Below are 16,001 nucleotides of genomic sequence, written 5' to 3' on the forward strand. Positions count from 1 at the left end.
GAGACACCGGGGGGAGAACAGAGCCCTGGGGCAGGTGGCCCCCACGCCGCCGGAGCCGTCCCGCTGCCGCCGGCCCCTGGCCGAGGTGCTGATGGGGGCGCCCCCGGGCCCGTTACCTGCTGCTCGCTTTGCTGTGTCTGGTGGTGGTGCCGGGCTACCCAGCCGATGGCCCCGGCGCCCCGGCCCGCATCGTCCGTTATGTGCGCTTCGGGCGGCTGCGTCACCCGCCGGCCCTGCCCGGCCCTCAGCGGGGCTGCGCGGGGAGGAGGGCGCGGGGGGCGGCGCGTACGCCCCCGCCTGGGTGCGGGGAGAAGCGGGGCGGGGGTGTCCGTGTGCGGGGGTGCGCACGTGTCCGTGTCCGGGTGTCCGTGCCCACCCGTTCGTGGGGTCTATGCGCAGGGGTGGGGTCGGGGTGAGCCGGTGTGTGCAGGCGCTGCGTGCGGGGGGGTGCGTGCAGATGTTGGAGACGTCGGTGTCCATGCTGGTGTTTGGGCTGTGTGCAGCTGTTGGAGGTGTCTGTGTCCATGCCGGTGAGCGCGGGGGGTGGCCCTCTGCCTGTGCCTTCCGGTGTACGCGGGGGTGTGCACTGGGTCCCTGGCTGGGGCTGGGGTGTGTCCCTTTGTGGGGCTGCATCCCTGTGTGTCCATGTCCTTGCATAGGTGTATTTGCACATGTATCCATGCGCAAGATTGTGTCAGTGTACAGGTGTGTCTGCAGGGAAGTGTCTGTGTCCCCGTGGGTCTGCATGCCCACGTGTGGGGAGCTGTGTCATGCACGTTCCCTGGTGCCCCTGTGTGCCCAGGCACCGGAGGTGGACGTCTATAGGTCCATGTGTGCTGACAGTGCCCTGTGGGTGTCACAGTGCCCAGGTGTCACTGTGGGGACCAGCCAGCACTAGCAGGGGCTCCCTGGAGAGGCTCTGCTGTCTCCATCGTGGAGGGTTCCCAGACCCAGCCGGCAGCAAACTGGTCTGAGCCCACAACTGAGCCCGCCTGGAGCAGGGGGATGGAGTAGAGACCCCCTGAGGTCCTCTCCAGTGTTAATGTCCCTGTGGTCCCCGTATGCAGCCAGGGTATTCCCCTCGCGTGCTGCTCTCCAGGGCACAAAGCGTCAGTGAGAAGTTACCAGGATTAGCACCCTTCTGCTGTTCCCAGCACACCTCTCTGCTCCCCAAATCTCTCGTCCAGGCAGAAAACTGTTTTTCTGCAGACTCCAGCCCATTTTAGCCAGTGGCTGCTGAGAAAATTGGCTCTTTAGGAACAGTCCCAGCAGAAATGGGTAATTGGTGGAAGGGGGGAAATGGTCATAAGCGCGCGATAAACACGATGTTACACACGGCTCTGTAATTTAGCAGACTACTCTTGCCTGTAATGGTATTTATCATAGCACTCTCTCAGATTGGATTAACGTTAGGGAAAATTTCTCTCGTGATTACTAAAATACAATCTAAAATTGCAACCTTCTCTGGTAAAAGATGATAATAATAATAATAATCAGAGCTAGCAGAGAAATGAAGTAGGTCTTATTACATTAGTAAGCATTTGGGAAAAACCTTATGGCAGTTTCTTTGCTAACTCCAGGAAGGCACAGACTTCTCAGGAGCTTGCTGAATTTGCCATAGAAATCCTGAAAATGTATTTGTCCATTCATTTTCAGACGGGCGTGTGCACTCCAGATTACTTGTAGAAAAGCTCTACTTAAAAAAAACGCATTTAGAAGCAGACGGGTTGCCTTGGCAGGATGAGCAGAGACTCTGCCCAGGGGTGTGGGTGTGTTCTCTGGCACCAGAGAAAGTTGTCACAGCATCCCAGCACAAAGTGCCTGGGCGAGGGGGAGCTCACAGCCTTGCCCAGGGCCTGGGGAGCCCCGGGATGGGTAAGAGGCAGCCACGATGGGGTGGGAGCAAAGGAAAGGTCCTGGGGGATGTTGGGAGGGGGTGCCCAGGGCAGACAGCTGTGCGGGGCCACCCGCAGCCACCCAGAGCTGCTGCTCTTGCCTCATGGTGCTGCTTGTGGCATCATACATGCTTTATTCACGTGGGATTACATAAATGACTGACAATTTATAACTAATCTATGCAGTACCAAAGAGCAGGATGTCTGCCCTGCCTTTGCCTTGCTGCTTGCCATTGGGTCATTGGGGAAAAAGCTGCAGCTGTGGTACAGGCAGAGATGACAGAAACGACCCCAAGCAGGTGGAAACCAGCCTTCAGGTGGTCAGGGCTGGAGGGGCCACATCTCCCCTCCATAGGCTCTCCCCACAGCGCCTGGGCTGGCCATGTCCTGAGGGCAGGGGATCTACCAGCAGCTTCACTGCAAGGTTTGGCGGGCCGTTTTGAAATGGGGGTGTTGCTTGTTCCCAGCATGCAGGGAGTGAGAGAGGCCATGAGTCACAATCTTCTCCAGGCTCCTGTGACCCCTCCTGGTAGCTCTGAATTAGGGGAGTGTCAGCAACAAGTGTCGGGGAGCTGAAACCCCCCACCTGCAAGCGACCCTTCCTCTTCTGCTGAGTTTGCCATTCCCCTTGGTTATTGCCCCTGTGCTGGAGCCCAGACCAGCTCCCACCACAGCACCGGGCTCTGCCAGCACTGCCGGGGCCAGTCGTGCCTGAAGAGCAGGAATGACATTTCCTTGCAGATGTTCAGACCTGAGTTCACTTTCCTGTTCCATCAGCCCAAACCCAGCAGGTTCCAGGAGAGCCCCTGGGAGAGCCCTGCCAGGGCTGCACTGTGGGGACCACAGCCTGGCAGGGGCTGTGAGGGGTAAGCACTGATGATAACACACCATCTTTCTACCCAAATCATTTCTGTGTTTGCCTTCTGCTTCCTCTTTTGCTGAATAATTCATAATGAGTGATTAATGGAGATGCCCCCCCGCCGCCCCCTGCTTCCTATTTGCACGCGATCACAGGTTGTGGGTTTTTTCAGAGCTATTAGTTATTCGTAATGATTTGCTGAGTAATGTCTGCACTGCTCCTCGGGCTGCAATTAACTCCAGGTTGATTTGCAGGCTCTGGGGCAGGCAGTTCTCCTACTCCCAGCCCTGTTCCGCTCCCTGCCTGGTACCAGCGCCCCGGACGCTGTGTGCTCAGCGCCAGCTCGTCAGGCCACCGGGATGAAGTTCAGTTGCTGTGAAAATGAGATGTGCCTAAAATGGGAGATCTTGTTTAATTAGGTGATGAGATAAATAGAAGTTTTGAACTGAATATCCCTGGTTTACCGAGAACAGTGAACATGAAGGGGGCTTGGCTGTGCCCAGGGGACATGTGGAGATGGCCGGAAAGTGTTACCTGTGTTATCTCAGGTTTAACCCTGCTGTCCTTCTGGACTGAGCATCTCCGCGTCCTCTGCTGTGGGACCAGCATCCACATGGGTCACTCTTTGGTCTCTGTGGGCACAGATGCAAATCTCATTATCACCTGAGATCTCCACAGACAATCAGGCAGGAGAGCAAGGAGGATGGAGCAGGGGTGGGTGGGGGGCAGCAGCCCCCAGCTCATCTACTGTCATAGCCCTGTGCAAGGTGTCTGCTGGTGCTGATTTCTTCCTGTGTCCTGTGAGAGGAGCAGACAGAAGCTCTCCCAGCTGGGGTGGGCAGGTGGGCCCCGGGCAGGGCGATGCCTGTGCTGCCAATGCCAGCTCAGCCCCCCTGTGGCATCTGCTGCTGGCCAGGCCAGCAAGCCAAGGACTCTCCAGGAGCTGCTGCAGGTTATTCCCAGAGCTGGAGCCCCCCAGGAGGGGAACAGCCCCCGCCTGCTGTAGGGGTCCCCGGATCTGCCCCAGCCCCATCCTGGCTGTGCAGAGCCAACGTGTTCACCTACCTTCATCCTCCTCATCTTCCTCGCTGCCATCCATGCCATCCCTGAGGGTGCCATGGCAACGAGGCCAGCAGGGCTGGCTGCGGGAGGAGCTGCAGCGCTGGTGTGAGGGTTCTGAGCAGAGCCCTGGGCAGGCTGGGGCTGTGGGACAGCGTCCAGACCCAGCTGGTTCAGGACACGACGGGCATGGAGGGGGTTCTGCAGGTGCCTGGGGTGCCATCCCCTGCTGAGCTGCCCGAACAGCCCTGGTATGGGCTGCGGAGGGGCTGGGCACCGACCCAGAGGTGCTGTCGGTGTGCACAAGGATACAGGTACACAGAGCAGGGGGCTCATTCTCCCCCTTGGTGCTTTCCCCCGGGCAGGGCAGGGAGAGGTGGAGTTGACAGAACTGTGATACCAAAGAGAATGGCAGAGATGTCAAGTGCTTCCTTTGGGCCATGCCAGCAATCTCACCACAGCCAAGCTGTCGGGCAGCTCTCATCCATTCATTACAGCTCTCTGAAGTTATAATTAGAGTCTGGCCCAGCCCGGAAGACGAGGGAGCTGCTTTCAGCAGCTTGCTGGGACTGTAACAGGCCTGTCTGCAGCTGTGGTCCCCGGGCATTCGAGCAGGGTCTGCAGTGATGCTTCAGCAGCCTGAGGCTGCAGGCTTGGGGACCGGGCAGCATGGGGCCATCACGGCTCCGGCTGCTTCTAAAGGCCCAGGAAGAGATGCAGCAACTCAGCCTGAGCCTTGGCAGAGCCTGGTCCTTCTCCTGGAGAAGGGACATTTCCCTGAGCTCCCCTGGGAGCAGAGGGGGTGCAGTCGGGGATGGGATGAGAGCCCAGCCTGGCTGCTCCATCTGCCTTGGCTAAACAGGGACCAACCCTGCAGGCGTTGCATGGTGCTGGCGCTATTTCGGGCGTTTTGCAGAACAGCTGGTGATCATCCCTTGCGCCACACAGAAAGGGCCGCGTGCTGCTATTTCTGCCAGCTCATCCACGCACAACCGCTTTTTATAAACACACATCCCCGCAGGGATGAGCGCAGGTGACAGGAGAGCCGTCAGCGCTGGCGATTCGAGGGGGACCACATGCTCTGCCACAAATGCTGCCACCCCGGCTGGGGCATGGCTGTGACTCCTGACCTGTGGGGCACAGGAGGGTCTGTGTGGGGCATCCAGGGTGTCCTGGCTCATCAGCCAGCTTGTAACCCGCAGCAGCCTGTTCTTTGGCCCCATGCTGGGCTTGTCCCAGGCTTCACTGCTCTGGGAGGATGCCGCAGGTATGTGTTGCTGATTAGGATTGATGATGGGTTTGTTAAGTTCAGGCTCAGGCCCTCAGCCCTGCCCACACTCCCCTGGCAGGTCCCTGCTGTGCAGCAGCTCATGCTCAACCTGGGGCACCAGTAGTGATGGGGCAGGTGGCTGTTTGCTCCCACATCCTGCAGCATCGCCCCTCAGCGAGGAGGGAGCTGGCAAAGCTCTGCAGGGCTGGAGGGGAGTCCATGGAACCTGCACGCCCTTCCTTCTCCAGCGTGGCCCTTCTTGCATCTCCAGAAAGCTGCTGCCCCTCTGTTTCTGAGCAGTGTGGGTGTTGCAGGGCTGGACCCAGCCTGGCAGAGGGGATGGTGAATCCTGTGCGTCTGCTTACTCATCTCTAGCTCCGGGAACTCCTGTACCCCAAACCCTTTGTGGCACCTGCTGTGTGGAACAGGCTTAGCGCTTCCCTTCTTGCTTTTAAAAGCAGCCCAGGTGTCAGTCTCTCCTGCCTAGGGGACAGCGAGCGGCAGGGCTGGGTGATGGGCTGCAGGCTCCAGGGCTCTGAGACACTGCTGTCCTCTCCAACGGCCACATCTCCCTCTCCGCTGAACCTGCCGATCTCCCCAGGCCAGGCTGTCCTGCAGGGCTGGGTTATCTCCAGCTACGATGGCGCTCTGCCCAAAATAGCGGCCTCCTGCCCTGTGCGTTGTCAGAGGCAGCCGGTGATGCAGCGCTTCCGAAAGAGGCTGCATCACAGCGAGTGGGTCTGATGTCTCTATAGCAACCACACGACCAAAATAGTGCTGGAGAACTTTGGAGCTGTCAGGGGGAGCTGCTGGGTTGCAGTGCTGAGGGAGCAGGGGCTCACGGGGGAACGGGGCACTCCATGCTGCTGGGAGCTTCTGTCAGTGCCAGGACTGCTCCAGGGTCACTGGCAGCCCTGGGGAGGAGGAAGCTGTGGGGTGAGGATGTGAGCATGGCTACATGGAGACTGGGCTGCTCCTGCACCCACCGTGTGCCCGTCCCCATGGCTGCGTAGCGCCTGGGTTGTCGCCATCCTGGCTGAACGCATGGTGACAGCTGTTGGGTGCTGTCAGGTCTCATGGGTGAACAAGCGTCAAGGCTTTGCTGTGCCCGGAGCACACACGTGGTCGCTACTGTGGTGTTGAATATGGGCCCAAAGCTGCTCTCCCTCCTGCCATCCTGTGTTGGATCGGCAGCTCTGCAGCTGTGTTGGGCCTTACAAGTGGCTGTCCCTTGCTGTCCTCTCCTGGGCCTGTCCCAGTTCTGCAGACAGCTGTGTCCTGGCATGCAGCTGTGCATCCCGAGCAGGGGCTGCAGCTCAGACCCCTCTGGGTGACAGTGTTTGCTGCTCAGCCATGGAGCTTCCAAAGCTCCAGCACCAGCTGAATGCAGAAGGAGCTGAAGTCCCACCAGATTAGGGACAGTGATTTTTTGGGCCAGCCTAAGCAGCCTCCAAGTGTCAGAGATTGGGATCTCCAGCTTCATCAAAGCCAGCTTGGGCTCACCCTGGGTTTCAGGGCAGGTTGGGGGGGTCAATTGTCACCCCAGTGATTTGGGGGGGGTGAGGAACAGGACAAGTGGGGTTTCGCTGCCATCTCAGTGATGCAGCTGTAGTGACCAAGGTGTCCTCAGGCAGGAGTGGGCTCTGCTGCTTCCCAGGGCTCCTGCGCTTTGGGGGCTCTCCGTGGGCTGTTCCTTGGGGACAGGGACATGTGGCAGGTGCAGGGTCTGCCCCTTCTGCTCAGACCCACTTGCTGGGACTGTGACCGTGACCATCCCGGCTCAGCTCTGTGCTGCAGCGGGAACGATGCTCGGTGGGAGGAGGGCTGGGCACTGGCTGCAGATCCTCTGCAAGGGATGGCACCAAGGCTTGGGGACCTCAGGAGCATCGGTGGCCACCTCCATGTGCCATGAGGACAGGCCGGTGGGGCCCAGCACCTTCACAGCATCACTTCCATGCTGGGCAGCCCACTTGCTCCTCATTGCCAATGCATCCCCGGGCCTGGCTGTGCCAGCTCGTCCCCAGCAGGATGACTCCAGCATTCCTTCATTTTCCACTGGCAAACGAAACATAAACGACACCTGTATAGAGAGAGATGGAGCCTGGGAGCGAGCCCCTGCCCATCACCCAGTGGGACCTCAGTGCCTGTCTGCCCCCAGCCCGTGTCTGAAGTGCAAGCAGAGTTTAAAACCTTCCTGTAAGTGAGGGGTACTGGGAGATGGGTGAGATCTGGGTCGGTCCCTATTCTCTGCTCAACAGTGTGGTGCATTAATTAGACTTTGACTCTAATAAGTTGTGTTAAGGTCTGAAAATAGAAATGCCACAGCTATGTGTCACTGAACAGTGAGTGCTTCTCATTTTCTAATTACCGGCTGACATTTTGCACAATTAACTCGATGTGCTGGCCCTCAGATAACTGCAATTTCCATCCCATGGATCCTGACCGCTGTGGGACTGGGCGGGATGTGTGGTGATAGGCTCTGGGGATGCTGCGCTGCCCAGAGTCCCCTCCCTGGCTTGGGGCAGGGCTGGGAGCTCCCCGGGTGGGCAGAGAGGCTGGGGACAGTCTGTCTGTCCTGTCCTTGCCCCTGACCTTTCTAGCCCCATCGTCTCCATCACCAGAGCCCTGGGCTCCTGAGACAAAGATCCACTTCCCAAACCTCCCTTTTCCCTCTCCTCTCACATGCGGGCACAGCTGAGGTGGGAATGTGTTTTGAAAGCGGCTTGAAAAGCATTTACAAACCTGCTTGTGTCCTTACAGAGCCGTGTGTGGGGAACCACAGTTCCTCTGGTGAGTTCGTGCCCGTGGTGCAGCTCTCTGGTGCCCCTGCTCCCCTCCGTCCCCTCTCGCCCCTCTCTCTCACCCCCCACTCCCTCTGCCACCCCAGCAGTCAGTGGTTGCCTTGGCGACATGTCCCTCTCCCTGCTCTTTCACATCCTTTTTGCTGTGTAACCTGCACGTCCTTGCACCTCCTCTCTGGTTTCCTGATCTCGGCGGCTCTCCAGGGGCTCTACAGAGACACCGGTTGGACCGAGGGGCGGGAATTATACTTGTTCTGGGCTGGAAAACCGCGGCCCCAGGACAGTGAGGTGGCAGCAGGAGGTGGGGATGGTCCTGCGGCAGCCGGGTGACATGGCACCACTACAGCTCACCACAGTGAACGCTGTCCTGTGTCCTTCCAAAGCCATGGGCTGTCACAGCGATGGCACCAGCTACCTGAAGCCAAAACCCCCCAGGCAGCTGGTGGGTCCTGGCAGCAGGTTTGGGGTACATGAGAGCCTGGCAAGGGGCTGCAGTCCGCGATGGAGAACAGTTCCACACGGGTGCTCCCCAACCCAGCAGTTAATATGCAGGCATAGGCGGAGCTGAATGGCAATTCAATTTGTAGCGATTATTTGCCAATTAAGATGAGCACAGGCAGTGTCTGGGATGGGAGAAAAAGACTGCTCGGCCTGAGGAGAGGGGTTGAAAAGGCAGAGGTGAAGCTGGGAGTGTGAATGCGAGCACTGAGATGGGGCTGGTGATGCTGGCACCCCAAGTCTCAGGGTGTCTTCTCACATGTGCTTTGCAGGTTGAGAGATGCAGGCAGTAGTTCTCATCCAGTGCTCATTTTATTTTATTTAATATTGTGAAGCTGAGATTTATAAATATTAATGGCAATGAAATCAATGCAAAAATATTCCATTCTCTCATTTTGCTGGTTTAAATTTAGAAACCCACTTTCTCTTGAGAAGTTGTTACAATGCTCTTTGGGTTGTGTTTCACTTCCAACCCTGTAAGGATATCCAAACGTGACAGTGCGTGAAACAACAAAAGCGAAACGTCGCCTTGGGACAGGCACAGGCACAGGACATCAGGCCAAGTGGTGAAACGCTGCGATACGTGGGAAATGCATTCTGATACGAAGCAGAAGCCCCCCCGTGCTGAGGGTCTGTGCAGGTCTGCTTGGGACCGCTTTTCCTCACAGCCGTCCCCAGGGAGCACTCGCGGGACTCGAGCTGGCTAGTGCTGCCGCGAGGTCTGCGGTCACCAACCCACACCCATCTCCTAAGTGGATGCTCCTGAACACCCAATGGTGTCACTGAGCGGGGGGTGTCACTTCCCTGATGCCCCCATATGGTCTCTGCCCTACCATGGGGCACACCCCCAAAGCAGCTTAACCCCCTGGCCCCATCTGCCACCTGGAGACTGGGCGAACAGGAGCTGCTGAGGGAACGTTGGCACCGTGTGTGCCAGGCACCGCAGGGCAGCTGCACCAAAGCTGTGCTGGGGGCAGAGCTGGGGCGCTGGTGTCGATGGCACCCGACGTGGGAGCTTGGCAGCGCCAGGGCTTCTGTGCTTCTGACCGAGGAGCCTTATTTCACCAGAGCAAAGGGTTAAGAAGTGTAATCAGCTTGGTTTCACTTAGTATTACAACCGCCACAAAATACAGAAGGGTTTTCCCCCCCAGACCAATTTCCCATTTCTCAGTCTGGCAGTGGCCACGTGGTGGGGGTGCCTGGACCTGCACTGTGTCCCATTTGCCGTGCTGGTGCTTTCTGGTCTGTGGGGACATGACCGTGTGCTGGCATCCCGGTGTCATCAGTGTCCTCTGCCTGGTTCCCTTTCCTGACATTCCGTGTGCTTCAGGTACTGAGTAAATCCTGGCCCTGCCGTTCTGGCACTGCTGCCTTATGCATGGAGTGCTGGGATCTGGCACAGCAAACAGATTAGCATCTAAAAATCATGTTGATTTAAGCTTGTTTATATAGAAAGTTATTTTGTTTTGCCCTCATACCAGTCCTGCCTGATGGAACATTCATTTCCACGGGTGTCTGGACAGCGCAGCTGCTGGCAGTGAGGGGTGGGGGTCAGCACAGGGGGTGCAAGGAGGTAACAGCCAGTGGTCCTGTACCCCTGTCTCAGCTCTGGCACTGGCTGGATTGGGGCCTCTCTGTCCCCTGCTGCTGAAGGAAAGCAGCTGTGCCAGGATAGTGTGGCTCTTGCGGAGTGTGTTTATGATTCTGGAGGGGTCTGGAGTTCTTGTGTGCCGTACGCCATCCGGATGTCATTAGTCAGGATTTCTTTTCCCTGTTTCCTCAAGCTCATGTCCTTGTCCCTCAAGAGCAGGTGACCCTGACACTGGCGTGTGTGGCCGGGTTGGGAACAGACACCTCTGGGGGGACTCAACACCTCAACCAGCAGAACAGCTGTGGTGGAGACAGAGTGGGACATGGGACATGTCACACCAGAGCATCAGCCCTTGGTGGCACACGACTTGTTTCGGGTGCCTCTGCCACGGCTGTGACACAGTGCATGTTGCATCTTCTGCCACGGTTGTGACACGGTGCACATTGTGTCCTCTGCCACAGCTGTGACTTGCCACGGCTCCCAGCGGGTGAGGAGAGGTGCTCGGTGGAGGAGGGAGATGATTTGAGTTTGTATTACGGTGAACGCTTGTCGGAAGAGAAGTGATCCGTATTTAACCACAGAGCAGTGTAATAACCTGCAATTACCTCTGCGAGGTGCCTGTGGGGGCGGCTCTTTCCCTGGCACAGCAAGGGGGCTGCTGCTCCTGTGCTTTGTGTGCTGGCAGCATGGACATGGTGGCTCCCAGCACGTGTCCCCCTCCTTGCCACAGCGCTCCTGGCTCGGGCTGTGGGGCTACCGCCTGTCTTCTATGCCCAGCCCCATGGGCACTGCCACCAGTCCCTGGAGTGGCATCACCCACAGCCCAGGTGACATCAGCTGCAGGGCCCTGGCCTGGCACGTGCCGTGGTGGGTGCTTGGTCTCTGCTGCCTCTGCTTTTCGTGGCCGCAGGGTCCGCCCTGACCCCTGTGCCCCAGCTGCAGCCTGGGTGCTGGTACTTGTGTGGTCATCACTCCTCTTCCTCCTTTGCACCAGCCCAGCCCTCCCCAAGCTGGTGGGTTTTCCAAATCAGGGTGCTTGGCCTCTTAGCAACTGAAGGGACATTTTGTGTCCACTGGTGGTGAGGGGTTGGTGCAGGGTTGGTGTGGGGTGGTGCAGGCAGCGCAGGGAAAAGACTCTTGGCTACTGTGGTTGCTGCCCTTGCAGTCTCTTACCTCCCTTATCGTGGCCCAGAGGCACAGTGCTTCTGCGGCTCATGGAGCCGATGCCAGCACTGGCACATGAGGGGCCCATGCTGCCCACAGTGGGCTCGGTGCAGGCAGCACCAGTTTTGCCAGGGCTGTGGCTTCTGCAGCTGGGAATGCCCTGGTGGGAGCGATACTTTCCTGTGGGGGCTCTGCCAGAGCTGCCGCCCGGCTCTGCTCAACCCAGGGTGGCATATACGTGTCCCCGCGGCACACATGTGTCCCCGCAGCCAGCCCCCATGGCATGCCAGGCCACGGGTGCAGGCTGTGGGTACTTTGCCACAGCTGGCCGAAGGGCTGCAGCGATTTTAATAACTCTGCTGAGTGAAATTTCCTGATTCAGCTTTCATGTCTGCCGGGACACTTATGAAATATCCGGATTCTGTTTTTTTCTGAAGAAGTGGAATTTCCTATTTATGGATTTAATATAAGGACTACGTGCTCGGGGAGAGGAGCGGCTGCACCGCACAGGACCGGTGCTGGCTCAGCCATCGCTGTCACCGGGCTGGGCTCCTATCAGCGGGGCTGGGGCCAGTGGGGAAATTCGGCTGCCTCAGTAGTTTTCCAGCCATGCTAAGCCTGCTTTTCATGGCTAATCACACCGCCTGCCACGGGTGACATCCCAATGCACAGCAACAATCTGCTGGTGGCTGTTTGCAGAGAGATCAGCTGAGGTCCTGTCCCGCCGCTGAACCCCTCATGCAGAAGCAGCCGTGAGAACGTGGCGGCTCACACCAGGACAGCTCGTGGGTCCCGGCAGCTCCTGGCTCTCCCCACACTGCTACTGCTTCCCCAGGAAACCCCAGTGCCATAGGGTCAAGGTCAAGGGACACCAGGAGCACCTGGGTTTGGTCCCTGGACTGGCTCATCGGGGATGCTAAGAAGGAGCCTCTTCTCCCCACACTTCGTTTTTGGGGCTCACCATAGCTCTTCATGACTGAGGGGCTGGGGAGGCTGTTTGTGGAGCAGCGCTCTGCCCCTCCCGCTCCCTGCTGGGTGGGTGGGCTGGGGAGGCGTTCTTGGACCCCCAAATGCTCCGTGCCCACCAGTGCCAGCCTGCTGGGATGTCTGCCTGCTCTCACCCCCCAAACCTGTCCCCAGCCCTGCAGAGCCATGCTGCGGGGAGGGGAGACAGCACATCCTGCCACTCTTTGCCCGGTTCTGAGTTAGTGGGGGGGGTTGCATTCCAAGGTTATCATCTCACAGCTCTGGCTGCTGAAAGCTGAAGGTGAAGGGCAATGGAGACTCCCAGATGTTGATCATTCCTCTCTACTCTGAGGGGACACTTGAACATCACAGGAAGGGAGGGCTGCAGCAGGAGCAGAAGCCAGCAGTGATGCCCTGTGTCCTGCTGTGGCAGAGACTGCCAGTGTGCTGCCTGCGGTGGGGGGAGCACCAGGGTGCAGCCAGGTTCTCCCCAAATGGGTGCAGTGGGTGCTGCACCTCCAACTCCCTGTGTGGGGACAGGTCAGGTCTGGGGGGCCAGGATTGGGCCCAGGCCCTGGCAGAAGGAAGGTCTGGGCAGGAGGGGCCTGAAGACAGTGCCCAGGTTTGGCGGGGTGATCCCCTTCCAGGCCAGCTGGTGATTGTGGTGTCTGACTCAGAGCTACCTTGTCCATGTCAGTCCCTGCCTCGATGTCTGCCCCTGAGACCGGAGGGGATTTGGGGCACCCACCACCAGGACCCCCCTCCAGCCTCTGCCAAGCGAAGGGGTGGGCAGGGGCTGCCTGTGCTGGCATTGCCCCTTCCCCAGTGTGATGGTCCCTGGGAGGCTGCGGTGCTGCCGGGAGCCCCTGGGGCCATGGTGCCCTGTGGCTGGGGGGGTGAGTGGGAGCAGCGGCTGTGCAGCTCATGGGGTTCAGGCAGGCCAGGCTGTCCCCCCACATCCAGAACCCCCCAGTGCTGGCGCTTTCCCCTCCAGTTGCCCCCATGGCTGTGAGGCCAGCACTGGGAAAGCAGCGCAGCCCTTCCTGCTCCCTGCTCATGCAAAGCGATTCAGGGAAGGCAGGTGCAGTCTGACTGACTGGGACAGCCGGAAAAAAGAGGCTGAAATATGAAGGAAATCCCAGGTGCTTTAGAGCGGTGGGGGCAGCCCGCACGGGTGTCCCTGGGCTGTGCCCCCCAGCCTATGTGTGACCGCGGGGCTCAGCCCCAGTGCTGAGCAAACACCCCCTTACCTCATGCTTCCGTTCGCTTCCCTAAATCCCGGCTTTGTTCCTCCGACTGATGGGGTATTTGCCTTTCTGGCAACGCAGGTCCTCCAGTCAGCTGCCACTCGAGCTGTATTGCAAGCGCTCACCTTTAAAATCATGTAAACATTTGGGATAAATAACTTGTAATGTAAAACATTCCAGACACATATAAAGCATGGGAGTTTTACATGTATGCTACGCTTATTTCTTGCTTTTGTAATTAGTTGTTATACCGATTCAAAGAATTTAAAGCTAACTCCACTGAAGCACAAGCAAATGGTAATGTGCTAAAATAGCATTTCAGGACCCCTTGTACAAACAGTGTTTCAAGACCTCTTTAAAAAAACACATTTTCCAACAGGAGACATGTTGTAGATGCTGAAAAAGACCGGAAGGACAGGACCTGCCAGATCTTAGTGGAAAAAAGATGTTTCTTTAACCCTTGAGTTTGCTTTGCAGTCAGTTTCACTTAGAGCCGACATCTGCAGCAGAGTAAGGATGCACGTCAGCCACATCCCAGCCCCATGGGCTCACCGCAGGGGGACAGCTGAGGACAGCCGGGACAGCCGCTCATGTCACTCGCATACCCTTATCAGTTCTCCGTCCAACAGTTACAGTGAAGAAGCTGGGCTGGAAAAGTGATAAGGAGATGAGAATGGCCTCAGGAGACGTCTCACCCCTAAAACTTGAGAATATAAAATGCAAAAAACAAGCTAGATTGGCAATGCATGAGACAAAGGTCAGGACATCACCGGCTGGCTCTTCTGTCCGGTTGCATCGTCGGTGGGATGCGGGAAGGTGACGGCTGTTGTGCTGGTGTGGCGGGCAGGTGCTGGGATGTGGTGCTGGTCCCCGGCGTGCAGCTCCGCTGCGTGTGCTGCCCTGCTGCCCCACTGCCCCGCTGTCTGCACTGCCCGCTGCCTGCGCTGCCCGCAGTGACTGCCCGCACCCCACTGGTTCCCACCGCTCGAGCCCTGCAGACACTCCCCATTCACAAATTTCATAACCTCAGTCCCCTCCCTGCGGGGTGGGACCGTCCCCCTGGGCCCCGCGCCCGCCAGGGCTGAGCCCGGCACCCCGGCCCGGCCGGGCGCGGGTGGAACCTGCCCAGCGCTGGATTAAGCTGTATAAATCATGGGGTTTCAGCCGGGCAGATTTGTCTGACACTGCAGAAAGGCACCGACAGCTGCTGCCTTCCCCAGCCCGCTGCTGTGGCGGGACTGGGAGGACAGGGCTGGTGGTGCCCCCCTTCCAAAAGGCAAGAAACCCTGTTGCCCGCTGCTGAGAAAGGTCCTTGTACCCGTGGTGCCACCCCATTGCATGCCCCAAGGCCCGTGTCACTGTGTCCCTGCACTGTCCTCCACTTCTCATGTGTGATTCCTCCTCCTCTGCACACTTGAGGGCAATGGCTCAAGGAGAATGACCAAGCCGGGTCTGTCACAGGGGGTGAGTGACCCATGGGCATGTGCCCGCTCTGCATCAGCTGTCAGGACACCAGGCAGGTAAGCACCGGTTGCTACTCGCTGGAGCTGACCCCACCGGGATGGCCGGGGACTGTGACCGGAGCACCCCAACCCTCCTGTTTTCAGCTCTAGTGCAGCTGAGGCCGCAGCCGAGGAATCCGGATCTCCACTCCCCGGCCTGGGCGTGCGCGAGCTTGTCACAGCCGCTCTGTGCAGGGATTAGCGAGCGCTCAGGGACGGTCCCGCCTGGTGTGAGGGATGTGCAGGCTAACCCGAGATCCTCTCCTGGTGTGAGTCACTGTGGCAGTAAATGGCATCTACTACTTTCACCCTGGAAGAACTTGGTCCATGTCGTTTGTCCGTCTCAACCACGACAAGTCACCCACAAAACAGCCTCGGACTCCTGCAGCTTAACCCACCCAGGGCCAGGGTCCTCCTGTCCTGTGGTCACAGGCATCCTGAGGTGGGAGTAATGGGTCTGGCCCTGGTGATCGCCAATGCTTGGCAGTGATGGCAAACGGGTGTATTTGATACTGTATTGTATTTAGCAGATGGCAGCAGCCACAGCCCTTGGCCACCCAGCACTGGGCTGGGTTGTGGGGACCCACCACAGGTACATTTGGGCTGAAATTAGGCCAGTATAACACCCAGAAGGTGGTGTTTTTCAAAACTAAAAACTTTTGCTGAGTCAGGCTGTTGGAGAGCAGTCAGCTCTGGGGACTGTCACACATGAGGTCTCTGCAACTGTGAGCTCAGGGCAGCTGCAGCTCCCACTCATTCTTCTTTCAGTCCAGGTTTATCTGCTACCAAACAAGAGACAGTGACTGCACTGGCCAGCCTGATGAGCCACCCCTCGCTGTTCCCTTGGTCTCTGCAGTTTTGCAGGTAGCTTGACTGAGGCTGTCACCTCAGGGAGCAGCGGCCATCTCTTGGGAAGGTGCTCCGCAAAACCCCTGGAGCTGTGTTGAGTCCTTTTGCATCTGCTGCTCCTGGCTTGGGCACGGGCACACTCGGGAACCTGCACATGTCCCAGTGGCTCAGGAGCCTGCCCCACATTCCAGCCTCCCTCTGCACGGAGAACACAGCTGGGGAACATTTCCAGTCACTGGGGTCAATAAAAGCCTGTGGGGACAGGTGACATGCAGGGACATCCTTGCTGCCAGCCGGGAG

The 16,001-nt window shown here is 58.3% G+C and overlaps 1 long non-coding RNA gene across 1 annotated transcript; it reads right to left on the reverse strand.

The window, feature by feature from the left end:
- Window positions 1-8,776: 8,776 nt before the first annotated feature.
- On the reverse strand, window positions 8,777-14,339 carry LOC139828936 (uncharacterized). Its single transcript, XR_011741026.1, has 3 exons — window positions 14,121-14,339; window positions 13,354-13,475; window positions 8,777-9,775 (listed from the first exon to the last, which is right to left on the reverse strand). It is a non-coding gene; the product is annotated as an uncharacterized lncRNA (long non-coding RNA).
- Window positions 14,340-16,001: the final 1,662 nt, after the last annotated feature.

This window comes from Patagioenas fasciata, chromosome 12 (assembly GCF_037038585.1).
Source record: "Patagioenas fasciata isolate bPatFas1 chromosome 12, bPatFas1.hap1, whole genome shotgun sequence".
Classification (NCBI taxonomy): Eukaryota; Metazoa; Chordata; class Aves; order Columbiformes; family Columbidae; genus Patagioenas; species Patagioenas fasciata.